Below are 15,242 nucleotides of genomic sequence, written 5' to 3'. Positions count from 1 at the left end.
AGCCCCAGCTATTGTTAACTGGGGAGTAAACCAGCAGATGGAAGACTTCTCTCTTCCCTCCCTCTGTAGCTCTGCAATTCAAACAAATCTGAAAATGAGAAAAAAAGAGGAGAGAGGTAAAAAAAACCCTCAGGGCCTGGTGCAGTAGCCTAGTGGCTAAATCCTCACCTTGCATGTGCTGGAATCCCGTATGGGGGCCGGTTTGAGTCCCAGCTGCTCTGCTTCCCATCCAGCTCCCTGCTCGTGACCTGGGAAAGCGGTGGAAGATGGCCCAAAGTCGAGGGACCTGGAGGAGGCTTCTGGTTCCTGGCTTCAGACAGACTTAGCTCTGGCCAATGCAACCACTTGGAGAGTAAATCACCAGATAGAGAGTTCTCTTTCTCTAATTTTGCCTTTCAAAGGAACATGAGAAAAAATTATTCTGGGCCAGCATGGTATCTTAGTGACTTAAGTTCTCACCTTGCAAGTGCTGGGATCCCTTATGGGCACCAGTTCATGTCCCAGCTACTCCACTTCCCATCCAGCTCCCTGCTCGAGGTCTGGGAAAGCAGTACAGGACGACCCAAAGCCTTGGGACCCTGCACCCATGGGAGGGACCTGGAAGAAGCTCCTGGCTTCGGATTGGCTCAGCTCCAGCTGTTGTGGCTACTTCGGGAGTGAACCGTGGACGGGAGATTTTTCTCTCTGTCTCTCCTTCTCTGGAAATCTCCCTTTTCAGTAAAATAAATAAACCTTTAAAAAAAGCCCAGGCTATGTAGCAGGCTATGTAGCGTGAACTGTATGCATGGGATTTCGGTAGATGTGTCCACTGTTGCCGTCACTTCTGTCAGAGTGTGGAACATTCCGTCTCCTCTGGTCGTGGGGCTGTGTTCCTCCTTAGTCGTGACAAACACCCTCTCTGATCTCAAGAGTCATCGTTGTGATTTCTATTACTATAAATTGATTATGCAGTTCTTTTTAAAAATATATTTTAATTTTAAATTTTGAATTATGAATTATGTGGCACAATTTTGTGTAGGCTGGGATTCACCCCCAAACTGCCACCCCCATTATGCAGTTTTTTGAATTTTGTGAGAGTGAAATCATAAAGTGTATGTTCCTTTTTACCTGTTTTTGTTCAATGCAATGTTTTTTAGTTTATTGATTTTTTTTTTTAAGATTTACTTGTTTTTATTGGAAAGGCAAATCTGCAGAGAGGGCAAGACATGGAGTAAGATTTTCCATCCACTGTTTCACTCCCCAAGTGGCCACAATGGCTAGAGCTGAGCTGAGCTGAAGCCAGGAGCCAGGAGCTCCTCCAGGTCTCCCACGCAGGCACAGAGTCCCAAGGCTCTGGGCCGTCTTCTGCTGCTTTCCCAGGCCACAGGCAGGGAGCTGGATGGGAAGCAGGGCTGCTGGGATTAGAACCGGCGCCCATATGGGATCCCAGCGCCTGAGGGGGAGGATTAGCCAGTCAAGCCGTTGTGCCTGGCCTGAGGTTTGTTGTTTTTGAGGCAAGTGGCTGAAGTTTGCTTCTTTTTATTTGAGTGGTATTCCTTTCTAAAATTTATTCATTCTATTTGAAAAGCAGAGTGAGAGGTCGTGTATCTGTGTGTTCACTCCCCAAGTGCCTGAAACAGTCGGTGGGTGGGTGTGGGGGAGGCAGGTGGATGCCAGAAGCCTGGGCTACCTGGGGTGCTAGGGTCCCAGGTACGAGAGGCACATTATCAGGGCACCGTGGGGAAGTAGAGGCACTGGGACTTGAACCTGGCACTCGGATGTGGGGCGTGGTAAATGTTAGCCACTGCACCAAGTGCCTGTTCCTTTGTATGAAAATAAAGGAATCCTTAAACATGCTTTTCTGTGGGTGGGTGGCTCTGGGTAGCTTTCACTTTTACCTGATGTGACTCACATCTCCGAGGCCCATCACGCAGGCCTCTTGGAGGACGTGTGTTATCTCTTTTGGATCAGTGTCTGGCTGTGTGCTTCAGTTGTTCTAGGAACTGCCTTGCTGGCCGGGGTCTTGAGCCAGTAACGTGGACACGGCGAGGGTCTAGGGATGAAGCACCGACAGGAGACCAGTGATGGTGGAAGTCTCTCTGAAGCCTCTCTTTATTACTCCTTATATACTCTCCTCCCCCCAGCTCTTTAACCAAACAATAGGATGCCAATGAGTCTGATTGGACCAGGTGCGTTTAGCCGCAAGCCCATTTCACGTTACTGCTCAGCTTAACCGGTGGGCCTAGCAGGGCCGAGGGCACCGCACAGGCCGGGGTCGCGGCCTAGCAGGGCCGTTGGCAGCAGTTCCTGTGCCGGCTGCTCCACTTCCATCCAGCTCTCTGCTAAAGACCTGGCCAGTGAACCAGTGGGTGAAAGAGCTTTGTCTCTGTCTCTGCTCTCTGTAAGTCTGCCTTTCCAGTAAACAAATAACTCAATCTTCAGGAAAATATTGTGCCTCAAACAGGATTGTGGTAAAGAAATGAAATATGAAGGTAACTTTTGTATTTGAGTCTATAGTTTATTTGAGATACCAGATGACACTGTAACAGACTGCTGAGTTCTGAGTTCTGTATTTACTTGGAAGATTTTTCCCACCCTGCAGGCGGTCACCCTCTGGTCGCTCCATCTCGTCTCCTCCTGCCCTTTGGGTCCCTCCCTCCTGCTGCTTCCTTCCTTCTCTGAGCAGCTTGAGGCCGTTTGTGTGTGGTATAGTGTCAGGGTACAGTAATTCTCCAAATGGATATATAGTTATTTTAGCATCTTTTGTTGAGAAAGTCCTCTGTTCAGTCACAGTTGTGTCTTTGTTGTAACTAAATCTGTGTGCAGGCTTTCTGTGGTGTTCCACTGTTTTTTTTTTTAAAAAAACTTATTATTTGAAAGACACGGAGAGGAAGAGATGGGGTAAGATATCTTCCATCTGTTGGTTCACTCCCCAGGCGGTCTCAACAACCAGGACTGGGCCAGGAGCTTCATCTGAGTCTTCCACGTGGGCGTGGAGGCCCAGGCACTTGGGCAGTTGTCTGCTGCTGTCCCAGGAGTGTTACCAGGGAGCTGGATCTAAAGTGAACAGCTAGGACACAAACTGGCTCTCATCTAAAATGCTAGCTTTGCAGGCAGCTACCTAACCTACAATACCACAAGGCCTTATCTTTTTCTGTCTGGTGCTACTATAATGTCTTAATTCCTGTAACTTACTTTCCTTCTTTTTTTTTTTTTCAAGATTTATTTTATTTTTCATTACAAAGTCAGATATACAGAGAGGAGGAGTGCCGGAGTCCAACTCCAGCCGAGAGTTCGGAGCTCGGGAAGGGTGCGTGGAGTCGGCGATAAAGAAAGACACAGACACTGACACTTGGTGGCTTCTTGCTATATCCTTTATTCTCAAGAAGAAGCTGTCCTTTTTATTTACTTAGACACATCACTAGCCTCTGCACAAACGTTTGATATTTTATCTTTAACTTTAGAACAAAGACAGCATACACAGATCACAGATGTTCAATTAATTTTTACTTCATGGTCAACCAGGTGCTCTTAAAGATAATTCTGTAAGTTACTATAATCAGTTTCTTTAAAGCAAGCCATTATTCATTCTTCAGAAGTAGCCATTAGGTGACAGCCAGAACTCCAAGGCCGAGGCACAGATGGTTACCTACTAATCAGTAAAACATTCCTACCTACTACATTTTATTTTCACAACTTATCTATCACTTAATGGGAAAAATACATCAAAAGGAAAAGAACATAGGGATCTAAGGCAAAAAGTTTCAAACGTTAAATCCCCCTACAACTGCAGACCCTACAACCCCATAAACAATTAAGCAATAATCAAAAGTATATCTCTGTGATGTTAGTAGAATCGCCCTATATTTCCTCTAGTTAAAAAATTATGAAAGCGGCTAAAACAGCTACATTTTCTGTGTTCTAAAAAGTTGCAAGGACAGGCTAACCTTTAAGGTCACAGTAACTATATTTTTTGCCATAGCAGTTTCCACTCATACTCCCATCAATTCTGTTAGTTTGTAAAATTGTTATTAAGCCATTTCCCAGAAGGCATGCTATATGTCTGGGCCAGATTTCAGGACAATGGGTAGGCACACAGCAGGGTGTCCAGAAATGGCATGGGTTTAATTGTACTCCTGTGCACAGTTAAAGGCCCACTCACCAAGACATTATCAATAACATTAACTCTCAAGCTCATATTACTTGCCAAAGCCATCTCACAGGGGCAAACAATGCCTCAATAGATTACAGGATTCTTAGCGGGGTGCTTGAGTGTCCATGCAAAAAGGTGGTGAGACTGCATCAAGGCGGTCAGAGAGAAATCCGCTGGGCCCTGCCAAACAGCTGGAAGCTCCCCCGGGCCCTGCCATGCAGGGAGCTGTTCTCTTCACACCTTCGTGCCATCTACACCTACTGCACGGTTCCCTGCAGAGCAGAGACAGAGAGGAAGATCTTCCGTCCGATGATTCACTCCCCAAGTGACCACAACGGCTGGTGCTGTGCCGATCTGAAGCCAGGATCCAGGAACTTCTTCCAGGTCTCCCACACAGGTGCAGGGTCCCAAGGCTTTGGGCCATCCTCGACTGCTTTCTCAGGCCACAAGCAGGGAGCTGGATGGAAAGTGGAGCTGCTGGGATTAGAACCAGTGCCCATATGGGTTCCTGGCACGTTCAAGGCGAGGACTTTAGCCGCTAGGCCACGGTGCCGGGCCCAATTCCTGTTACTTTCTTTTTTTTCTTTTTCTTTTTTTTTTTTTTTTTTAAAGATTTTATTGTTATTGGAAAGCCGGATATACAGAGAGGAGGAGAGACAGAGAGGAAGATCTTCCATCCGATGTTTTACTCCCCAAGTGAGCTGCAACGGGCCGGTGTGCGCCAATCCGATGCCGGGAACCAGGAACCTCTTCCAGGTCTCCCACGCGGGTGCAGGGTCCCAAAGCTTTGAGCCGTCCTCGGCTGCTTTCCCAGGCCACAAGCAGGGAGCTGGATGGGAAGTGGAGCTGCCGGGATTAGAACCGGTGCCCATATGGGATCCCGGGGCGTTCAAGGCGAGGACTTTAGCCGCTAGGCCACGCCGCCGGGCCCCAATTCCTGTAACTTTCTAAGAAAGATTTATTTGTTTATTTGAAAGGCAGAGTGACAAGAAAGAGATCTTCATCCACTGGCTCACTCCCCAGATGGCTGTGGTGGCCAATTCAGAGTCCGTGGATGGGAACTCAGTTTCCCAAGTGGATGGCAGGGGCTGAGGCACTTGGCCCAGCATCTGGGGCTTTCCCACGTATGTTAAAAGGGGGCTGGGTTACAAGTAGAGTGGATTTTTAAAATTCTTCTCTACATACATGTCTTGTTAGTAGTAAATTTCTATTTTTCAAATTATTTTGATAATCTTTACATGGTTAATTAGGGCACAACTGGTCAAGGGCTACAGGAAAGTGGGTAAGTCCATTGTTTCCACGTTTTTTCGTTCCTGTATCTGGTGACTGGGGGGGGAGGAGATAAAGGAGAAGCCACACCCAGCCTCCCACCCATCCCAGGGTTCCCGATGTAGGGCATGCTCCAGGGCACTGCTCAAGTGGTTTTGATAGTTCAACAATTCTGAATTGCTGCCCATCCCACCATTCCAAGCATGATGAAATCTCTCCAGAATCCGCTGGCTGACATAGTCCACCTTAGAGTCTCCATTTTGCCTAGATTTTCCCTGCTAGTGCTTGGCTGGGCTAGTTGATCGATTTGTTCTGTCCTCTGTCCTCTGTTGTGGTACCAGGTGTCCTCTGCAGGTTCCAGTGGACTGCCGTATCCTCCATTTGCACCTGGATGTGCTGTCCATTGCTCTGTCGCTAGTAGTAAATTTCAAATTAAAAAATTTTTTATTTGTAAGAGTTATAGGGAAAATAGGAGAGCCGTGAAGAGCTTAGACCAACTGGTGCTTGTGTGGGATGCCAGTGCCCAAGGCAGCAGCTTCACCAACTCTGCCACAGTGTTGTACCTAAGCTTCCCAGCTCTTGTAGAGATTTCTGTTGGGGCTTTGATTGGGATTCAACCTATAGATTTAGTTTGTTTATTTGTTTGAAAGGAGGAGTGACAAAGAAGCACACACTCAGCCAGAGAGAGGCCTCTTCAGTCTGTTGGTTCACTCCCCAAATGCAGCCGTGGCTGGGCCAGCCAGAGCCAGGGAGCGGACTCCGCCTGGGTCACCCATGTGGCTGGCAGGGACGGGCTCTCACCTCTATGCCTCCCAGGGTGCGTTAGCTGGTTGGAGTGCAGCACATGCTTCAGCACGCGCCGCTCATTTCTCTTTCCGCTTCTTTTGATTTATAGCTTTTTCTATTTTAGATTTTTTGATGTCGCTGTGAAGAGCTTGGAGGCGTGTGTGCTGGGACTGATGAGCTGGCACTGACCCTTGGGCCAGGAGACTGGTGCCTGAAGATGGGGGGGCATGAACAGCCCCAGAACATTGCCTAGGTGACAGGCTCTGCCCCCACCCTTGCCTTCATCCTTGGAGCAGAGCTGCAGCGTGAAGACCTAGGGAAAGGTTGTGTGTTCCTGAGAACTGGGAGGTGCTTAGGAGTGTACCTGAACAGAAGACCAGCAGTCCTTGTAGCCAGAATAGTCCCAGGCGTGTCTGTTCTTGAAGGGTAGAACAGATACAAGGAAAGCTTGCAATAACCTTTTTGCCTGGTCCCCTGTCTTTTTTTTAATTTTTAATTTTTGATGTTTACATAGTTGATCAGGGTGGGAAGGATGGAGGGTTAGGGAAAAGTGGGTGTGATCATTATTTCCAACTTTTCTGTTTCTTCTTGTTTCTGGGTAAAGGGGGGAGATACAGGGAGGAGCCATATTCAGCCTCCCAACCGCCCCAGTACCCAGGGATTGGGAACGGCCACCCAATACCAACTCGGGGTCCTGTTGTGGCACACGCGCCGAGCTCCACGGACCCTGCCCCATGTCCTGCAGCCCAAGGCCTGAGATCCAGCGAGATGCACTGCTTGATGATGCCACATGGTTTGACATTCTGTGTCTACATCCTGTATCTTCTGTTGATTGCCTTCCTCTTCCTGTGTTCTTTTTATCAAGTGATCTTTTCTCCGCAGGCCTCACGTTCATCTGTTGCTGTCCTTCACACGCTCCTTCTGGTCTCTTTTCCCCAAAGTCCTATAACATCTTTGTAATTGCTCTTTTTAGGTTCTAATCTGCGGATTATCTTTTCTCTTTGTAGTGGACACTTTTTTTAAGCCATATGAATTACCAATTCAGAAGTTAGTCTGCCCTTGGCAGGCCTCCTATGGCCCGGGTGGACTGTTCTGCATTATGGCTTTAAGGGTGCCTGTGGGGCTAGGGCACTCATATGGGGGAGCTGGTGCCCACTCTCAGAGGGCAGCAAGTGTGTGGGGGAGCTGGTGCCCATTCTCAGAGGGCAGCAGTGTGGGGGAGCTGGTGCCCATTCTCAGAGGGCAGCAGTGTGGGGGAGCTGGTGCCCACTCTCAGAGGGTAGCAGTGTGTGGGGTTGATCCCACTCCACTGGAGGAAACACTGCAGAGCACAGCAGCAGTAGTGTTGGCATGTGTTGGGGTATAGTCTGGGGTGCAGTGAAGGGGCTGCCCTTGGACGTGAGCCGGGGTTCCTGTTTGCTGTAGGGGGAAGGGAAGGGGGGACTGGGGTTGATTTGATGAAGGGAAGATGAGGGGCTGGCACATCAGCCTTCATCCTTTGCTGTGGATGAGGAGGGGGAGGGAGGGAGGGCCTGGCATGTCAGGCCTTCATCCTTTGCTGTGGATGAGGAGGGGGAGGGAGGGGCTGGCATGTCAGCCTTCATCCTTTGCTGTGGATGAGGAGGGGAGGAAGGTGTGTTAGCTTGCTGTTGGTCCTGGCAGACCAGCAGGTGGCTGGTGGTGCTATGAGCTCTGTCTTTGGGCTGGACACAGCCGGGGTGCTCGTTTGCACTCCCTGGGCTCCCCTTGGCTTGCTTGGGAGTGTCTTCCAGGCTCCTCTGGCCACAGGGATGCGGATGCGGACCTAGTCAGGGTAACGGCTGGCACTTTGGTTGCAGCAAGTCTCTGGGCCAGGCAGGAGTCGCGGGAGGCCGATGGGCTTCTTCAGTAAGGACCATGTGATGTTTTGGCCTTTTTAGAATTTACCAGTGAAGACAGGGAAGCCGGCTTCCTCCAGGGATGTAGTGGGAATTGTGGTCTGCTTAATGTTTGAGGTGTGTGATCATGTAAATTAGTGAGTGTGCTGTGAATGCGTTCAGTCCTTCTGTGACCGGCACTGTCCTCCCTCGTGCCCTGACTGCTGACATCTAGTGAACACGTAATTGCTAACCGCTGTGTGGTGGCGGGGAGCTGGATGGGAAGTGGAGCAGCCGGGACTGGGACCTACAGGGTTCTGCAGCCGTGTCCCTGCCCTGGGCCCTTCTCTGGCTGGAGTTAGGTGGAGGGCTCTGTCCCTGCTCCCTCAGGGGGACGTGTGTGTTGTGTGCTGCTTCCCAGCGTCAGCGCAGGCCTTGCTCTGGGGTGGCGGGAGCAGCAGCAGTCATTGCCGCCAAACAACAGTGACTTTTTTTTTAATTTAGTTACTTGAACTGCAGAGTTCCAGAGAGAGGAGGAGAGACAGCTGACTCACTCCCCAGACGGCCCTATCAGCTGAGGCTCGGCCAAGCTGAAGGCAGGCAGTGGCTTTCCCAGGTGTTAGGGAGCTGGCTTAGAAGTGGAGCAGCTGGGATGCTGGTGCTGTAGTGCTTCAATCTGGGTCACAGAACTGGCCCCTGAGAAAGGGTTTTTACTGCAGTTTTAATGCGTTAGGATGTTCACTGCTGAGTAGAGCTAAGCCCTCCCACTCCCTTCTGCCCTTCTGGTGTTACTGTAGCCTGTGCTCTCTGGTTCCCACGTTCAGCACTCACAAATCTTCCTCAAAAAGATCTCCACTTCCTCACTGTGTTTCTTGGCCCCTTTGTCTGCGATCTGCACAGAGTTGTGCTGCCGGACTGCAGGGAGGAGGTGCAGCTGCCTGGCTATGGCAGTGGCTGTGCTGGCTCCCGATGGCCTCCAGCCGCCCTGTGGCCTGGCCGGGGGACCTGACCCCACAACACTGCTGGGACCTGCCTGGGATAACTAATCTGCTGCTTGCTTATCAGTTTGCTTCCATTATTTATCTTCCCAGAAGATTATTTCACCTAGAATTTCAAATGTTTGCTGATATCTGGAAGAGAAGTAGAGCAGCTGGGATAGGAATTGGTGCCCACATGGGATCCAGGTACATGCAAGGCGGAGATTTTACTGGTGCACCAGGCCCTGAAGAAAGTATCATTTTACAGGTGAAAAAATTTACAGGGCCCAGCGCATTAGCATAGTGGTTAAGATCCTCACCTTGCACGCCAGGGATCCTATATGGGTGCTGGTTCTAAACATGGCAGCCCTGCTTCCCATTCAGCTCCCTGCCTGTGGCCTGGGAAAGCAGTCAAGGACGGCCCAAAGCTTTGGGACCCTGCACCCGCATGGGATACCCAGAGGAAGCTCCTGGCTCCTGGCTTCAGATAGGCTTAGCTCCAGCCGTTGCAGACATTTGGGGAGTGAACCAGTGGAAGGAAAATCTTCCTCTCTGTCTCTCCTACTCTCTGTATATCTGACTTTGCAATAAAAATAAATAAATCTTAAAAAAAAATAAAAAATTTACATCCAGGGAGATTAGAAGCTTGTTTAAATTATATTAAGGTACAGACTAAGCTGCCACAGAAAGAGGCCCCAAAGAACTGTGGCTTGAATGAGGTAGGGAAGTGTATTTATTTCTCATCCAACAGTAAGGCCTGTTGGTCAGCCTTCCTCAACCTGTGGTTGGTCTGTTTTTTTTCCAGTGCATCTGCCCACTTTGTAATCTGACTGTACATGTGCTCATTACAGAGCTCAGGGACTCACTGTGCCACTTGATGGAGGCCACCTGCAATTGTTCTCTTTCCGGTGATTGCCTGGTATGGGAAGAGGCGTGCTCTGTGGTGTTTCCTCTGTTTGTGGTGTCTGTGTGCGTGCCACTTGTGGCTCAGGCTGCCAGCGTGATTCCTGAAGGTGGACCTAGCAGGTGACACACACGGTTGGTCACGGCATGGCCACCACTGCCCACCATGACCTTACCCTGTTTGCTGTCTTCTTTCTACGCAGAGTCTTTGAAAATACAACTCGTTAGGGATTTCCTCGGTCACTATGGGAAGCAGCTCAGACTATATAACATGGGATTCTCTTTCTGTATATGTTTACTTGACTGTTTTAACTTGTTTTCGTTTTATTTGAACAGCAGAGATTTCCCATTTGAAGTTCACTTCTCAAATGTCTATCACTCAGGCTGGGCCACCAAAGCTAGGATTCTAGAACTCAGACTGACTCCATGTGAGGGGTGGGACCCAGGCCTGGAACCTCAGTCTGTCTCCATGTGAGGGGTGGGACCCAGGCCTGGAGCCTCAGACTGACTCCATGTGAGGGGTGGGACCCAGGCCTGGAGCCTCAGTCTGTCTCCATGTGAGGGGCATGGTCTGGGCCTGGAGCCTCAGACTGACTCCATGGGAGGGGTGGGACCCAGGCCTGGAGCCATCACCTGCTGCCACCCAGGGACCCTGTTAGCAGTAAGCTGAGGTCAGGAGCAGACCTGGAACCCAAAACAAGGTGCTCTTATGTGGTGTATGAATGTCCCTGAGGGACCTCATTTCTGTTTGTTTGCTTTTAAGTTTGCATTGTTAAAAAGGCATAGTGATAGAGAGGGAAAGAGTGAGTGATCTTTCACCTACTGGTTTGCTTCTAAAGGCCATGATGATTGTGGTTGAACCAGGTGCAGGCCAGGACCCTGGAACTCCATCTGGAGATTCCATGTAGGTCACAGGGACCCAAGTAATCAGCCATCATTTGCTGCTGAGATGGACGGCAGTGTCATGGGGGCCGCAGCGGCTGGGCCTCAGACCAGCCCTCTGAGATGGACGGCAGTGTCATGGGGGCCGCAGCACAGCACTGCCTCCTGGAGGACGGCTTAGCCTCGGCACGCATCGCCTGCTCAGAGGATTCCTCTGAGTTTCCCTTTTACAATACAGGAAATGGGAGCATGGGAAGACATGCAGCTGGCCTCAGGTCACATAGCACAGCCAGGACTTTGATTTTATATATATATTTCCTCTTCTTGTGGCCTGGCAAAGCAGTCAGGCATGGCCCAAAGCCTTGGGACCCTGCACTGTGGGAGAACAGGAAGAAGCTCCTGGCTTCCGGCTCTGATCAGTTGATCTCTGGCTGTTGTGGCCCCTTGGGCAGTGAACCAGTGGATGGAAGATCTTTCTCTGTCTCTCCTTCTCTCTGTAAATCTGCCTTTCCAATAAAAAATAAACAAATCTTTAGAATAAAATGATTAATTTTACTTCAGAGTCATAGTTACAGAGAGAGAAATCTTCCATTTCCTGGTTCACCTTCTGAATGGCCGCAACAGCAGGAGCTGGACTGGTCTGTACAAAGCTGGGAGCTAAGAATTTCTGCTTGGTCTCCAACGTGGGTGCAGGGGCCCAAGGTCTAAGGCCATCCTCTGCTGTTTTCCCAGGCCCTTACCTTAGCAGGGAGCTGAATTGGAAGTGAAGTAGCTGGGACTTGAACCAGCACCCATATGGGATGCTGGCACCACAAGCAGAAGATCAGCCTGTTAAGCCACTGCAGTGGCCCCTTGGTCATATATCTTTTTTTTTTTTTTAAAGATTTATTTATTTTATTACAAAGTTAGATATACAGAGAGGAGGAGAGACAGAGAGGACGATCTTCTGTCCGATGATTCACTCCCCAAGTGAGCCGCAACGGGTTGGTGCGCGCCGATCCAAACCCAGGAGGCAGGAACCTCTTTCAGGTCCTCCACGCGGGTGCAGGGTCCCAAAGCTTTGAGCCGTCCTCGACTGCTTTCCCAGGCCACAAGCAGGGAGCTGGATGGGAAGTGGAGCTGCCGGGATTAGAACCGGTGCCCACATGGGATCCCGGGGCGTTCAAGGCGAGGACTTTAGCCTCTAGTCCATGCCGCCGGGCCCGGTCATGTATCTTTAAAAGCAAAACAATAAAAGAGGGGTTGGTGTCATGGTTCAGTGAATTCAGTCATCATCTGTAACGCTGCCAACATCCCATGTGAGTGCCAGTTCAAGTCCTGGCAGCTCCATTTCCCATCTGGCTTCCCATTAAAATGCCTGGGAAAGCAGCAGAGGATGGCCTGAATGCTTAGTCTCTGTGCCTCACATGAGGCCTGGGTGGAGTTCAGCCTCCTGTGTTCTGCCTGGCCCAGCCTTGGCCATGTAACCACCTAGGGTAAACCAATGGTTGGAAGATCTCTGTCTCTCTCTGTAACTCTGTCCTTCAAATAAGTACATAATTTTTTTTTTTAAGATTTATTGTTATTGGAAAGCCGGATATACATAGAGGAGAAGAGACAGAGAGGAAGATCTTCCATCTGATGATTCACTCCCCAAGTGAGCCGCAACGGGCCGGTGCATGCCAATCCGATGCCGGGACCAGAAACCTCTTCTGGGTCTCCCACACAGGTGCAGGGTCCCAAAGCTTTGGGCCGTCCTCGACTGCTTTCCCAGGCCACAAGCAGGGAGCTGGATGGGAAGTGGAGCTGCCGGGATTAGAACCAGTGCCCATATGGGATCCTGGGGCGTTCAAGGCGAGGACTTTAGCCGCTGGGCCACGCCGCCGGGCCTGAGTACATAAATCTTTAAAACAGAGAAGAAGTTATGTGTCCAGGTAGTAGAGCATATTTCAGATTCAAATTTTCTTTCTGTCTTTTTAAAATATCTCTGGACAGAATTATTCTGTCTGTAGGTATGAAACTGTTCTTTTTTTTCTCTTCTTATTCATTATTGGAAAGGTGGATTTACAGAGAGAAGGAGAGATAGAGAAGGATCTTCCATTCACTGGTTCACTGCCCAAGTGGCCTCAGTGGTCAAAGCTGTGCCAGTTTGAAGCCAGGCTCCCACATAAGTGAGGGAGCGGAACTGCAAATCTCTGTCCTGGGTGTGCTGGGTACGAGTCTGGAGGGATGGAAGGTTGTTCTGGTTCTGCAAGGGACTCCCTGGAACAGCTGGCAGGGTGGGAGAGTCTGCAGGTACCACAGAGGTGGAGTAACCAGCAGGTACATCGTTTGTGACCGTCGATCGTCTAGGGAAGGGAATGAAGACCTTTCCATAGATGAGTATCTCTGTGGGGGCTAGGGTTTCGCTGCTGGAGTAAGAGACCTTTAAACAGAAGGGCGTGCAGGGTGGTATGGTAGCATAGCGGCTAGAGCCATTGCCTGTGACGGTAGAACTAGCTGTAATTAAACCCTGTACTGGAGGTGAGAAACTCTTAGTATCACTGATTGTCTTTTAAAGATTCATTTATTTTTATTGCAAAGTCAGACATACAGAGAGAAGAAGAGATAAAGATCTTCCTTCCGATGATTCACTCGCCAAGTGACCACAACGGCCGGTGCTGCACCGATCCGACGCCAGGAGCCAGGAACTTCTTCTGGGTGTCCCATGTGGGTACAGGGTCCCAAGGCTTTGGGCCATCCTTGACTGCTTTCCCAGGCCACAGGCAGAGAGCTAGATGGGAAGCTGGGCCACCGGGATTAGAACCAGCGTATATGGGTTCCTTGCAGATTCAAGGTGAGGAATTTAGGTGGTAGGCCATCGTGCCAGACCCTGATCTGTTTTTTTGAAAGATTTATTTACCTTTTTAAATTTGATTTTTGAAAGGCAGAGTTACGGAGAGAGGAGAGAGAGAGAGAGAGATTGTTCTGTGTACTGATTCACCGGCCTAAATACTACAATGGCTGAGTTCAGGGAACCAGGAGCCGGGAACTCTGTATGGGTCTTCTTCATGGGTGACGGACCCAGCATGTAGGCCATCCTCTGCCCCTTTCTCGGGCAGCTTGATTTGCAGGTGGATTGGAATGGAGCCACCAGGATGCCAGTGGTCAGGCAGTAGAGTCATCTGTTAATCCGTAGTGCTGGTCTCCTGACCTTTCTCTGGGTTCTTGTTTGCCTAGGATGTGTTTTTCAGTCTTTATATTTCTTTCTTTGTCAAAAGATACTTTGTTGGGACAGGCGTTTGGCTCAGCAATTAAGATGTCCATTTTTATGAGAAAAATCTCAACATATGCTTCAATCACTAAATTTTTAATAAAATAGAGCTAAAGCGAACATTGAATGCTTCTTCACTGTCAGCCGTGGGAGCATCCTTTGGACAGTCTTTCATCTTACTGGAACTGTGCGATAGATGTTCTTGCTACTGACAAGACAGTAAAGACAGGAGGGCACTGTCTAGTCTGGAACTCAAACACAACAACTTAATTGGCTAACCCTCCACCTTGCAAACTCTAGGAACCCATATGGGTGTTGGTTCATGTCCCAGCTGCTCCACTTCCCATTCAGCTCCCTGCTATGGCCTGGGAAAGCAGAGGAGGACGGCCCAAAGCCTTGGGACCCTGCACCTGCGTGGGAGACCCAGAGGAGGCTCCTGGCTCCTGGCTTCAGATTGGCTCAGCTCAGGCTGTAGCAGCCACTTGGGGAGTGAACCGAAGATAGAAGATCTTTTCTCTTTGTCTCTACTTCTGTCTATAAATCTGCCTTTCTAATAATGAAGTCAGAAAGAGCCTTCTGACCCTAGCTGTCATCTTCCAGGGAGTCGCTCAGATGATGATGAAGCCATTGGGAAAGGCAAGGCACCCACCTTGTGTTGCAAGTCTTTGGGAAAGCTGGAAATGTCCTGGGGCTGCATCCATGCACATGGACAAGGAAAAGGACGTGGTAGAAGTCAGGGGGTGGGTCCTGCTCCACAAGGGGCACTGTACACGGTACCTTGGCAGCACTGGTAGACAGTGTTACCCAGCATTCTGTTGGTATGTTTTAAATGAGGGCAGGATTCTTGCTGAGTGCATGCGTGTGTGTGAGCATGCTAAGTTCTGTGAGAGCTGAGGTAGCTTCTGAAGGTGCGATGGACAATGTTCAGAAAAAGAAGGATGCCAGGAGAAAGGTTCCTGGGCTTGCCAGCCTGCTGCACCCGGAGAAGCCCTGGAACCTGTCTCCTCATGTGCCAGTTAATATCATGGCCCAGCCTAATGTGACCCACCCCTGCCCTGACACTGGCAGGTACTGTGGTCTAGCTCTGCCAGGCAGGCCTCCCTGCCCTAGCTTTCATGTGTGGCAGCGGGCAGTGACTGATGCCAACCATCCCAGCTCAGATCTCCCACATGGGCAAGTGCATTGATCTAATCTAGACAGTCCTC

At 49.8% G+C, this 15,242-nt stretch overlaps 1 protein-coding gene across 4 annotated transcripts in view; it reads left to right on the top strand.

Moving 5' to 3' along the window:
- The window catches only part of PPP6R2 (protein phosphatase 6 regulatory subunit 2), a 59,204-nt gene that overhangs the window by 6,333 nt on the left and 37,629 nt on the right, over positions 1-15,242 (top strand). The gene's annotated exons all lie outside the window — the stretch shown is intronic.

Source organism: Ochotona princeps, chromosome 15, assembly GCF_030435755.1.
Source record: "Ochotona princeps isolate mOchPri1 chromosome 15, mOchPri1.hap1, whole genome shotgun sequence".
Lineage (NCBI taxonomy): Eukaryota > Metazoa > Chordata > Mammalia > Lagomorpha > Ochotonidae > Ochotona > Ochotona princeps.
Note: the sequence above shows the minus strand (reverse complement) of the source record. Positions and strands in the feature narration are given on the sequence as shown.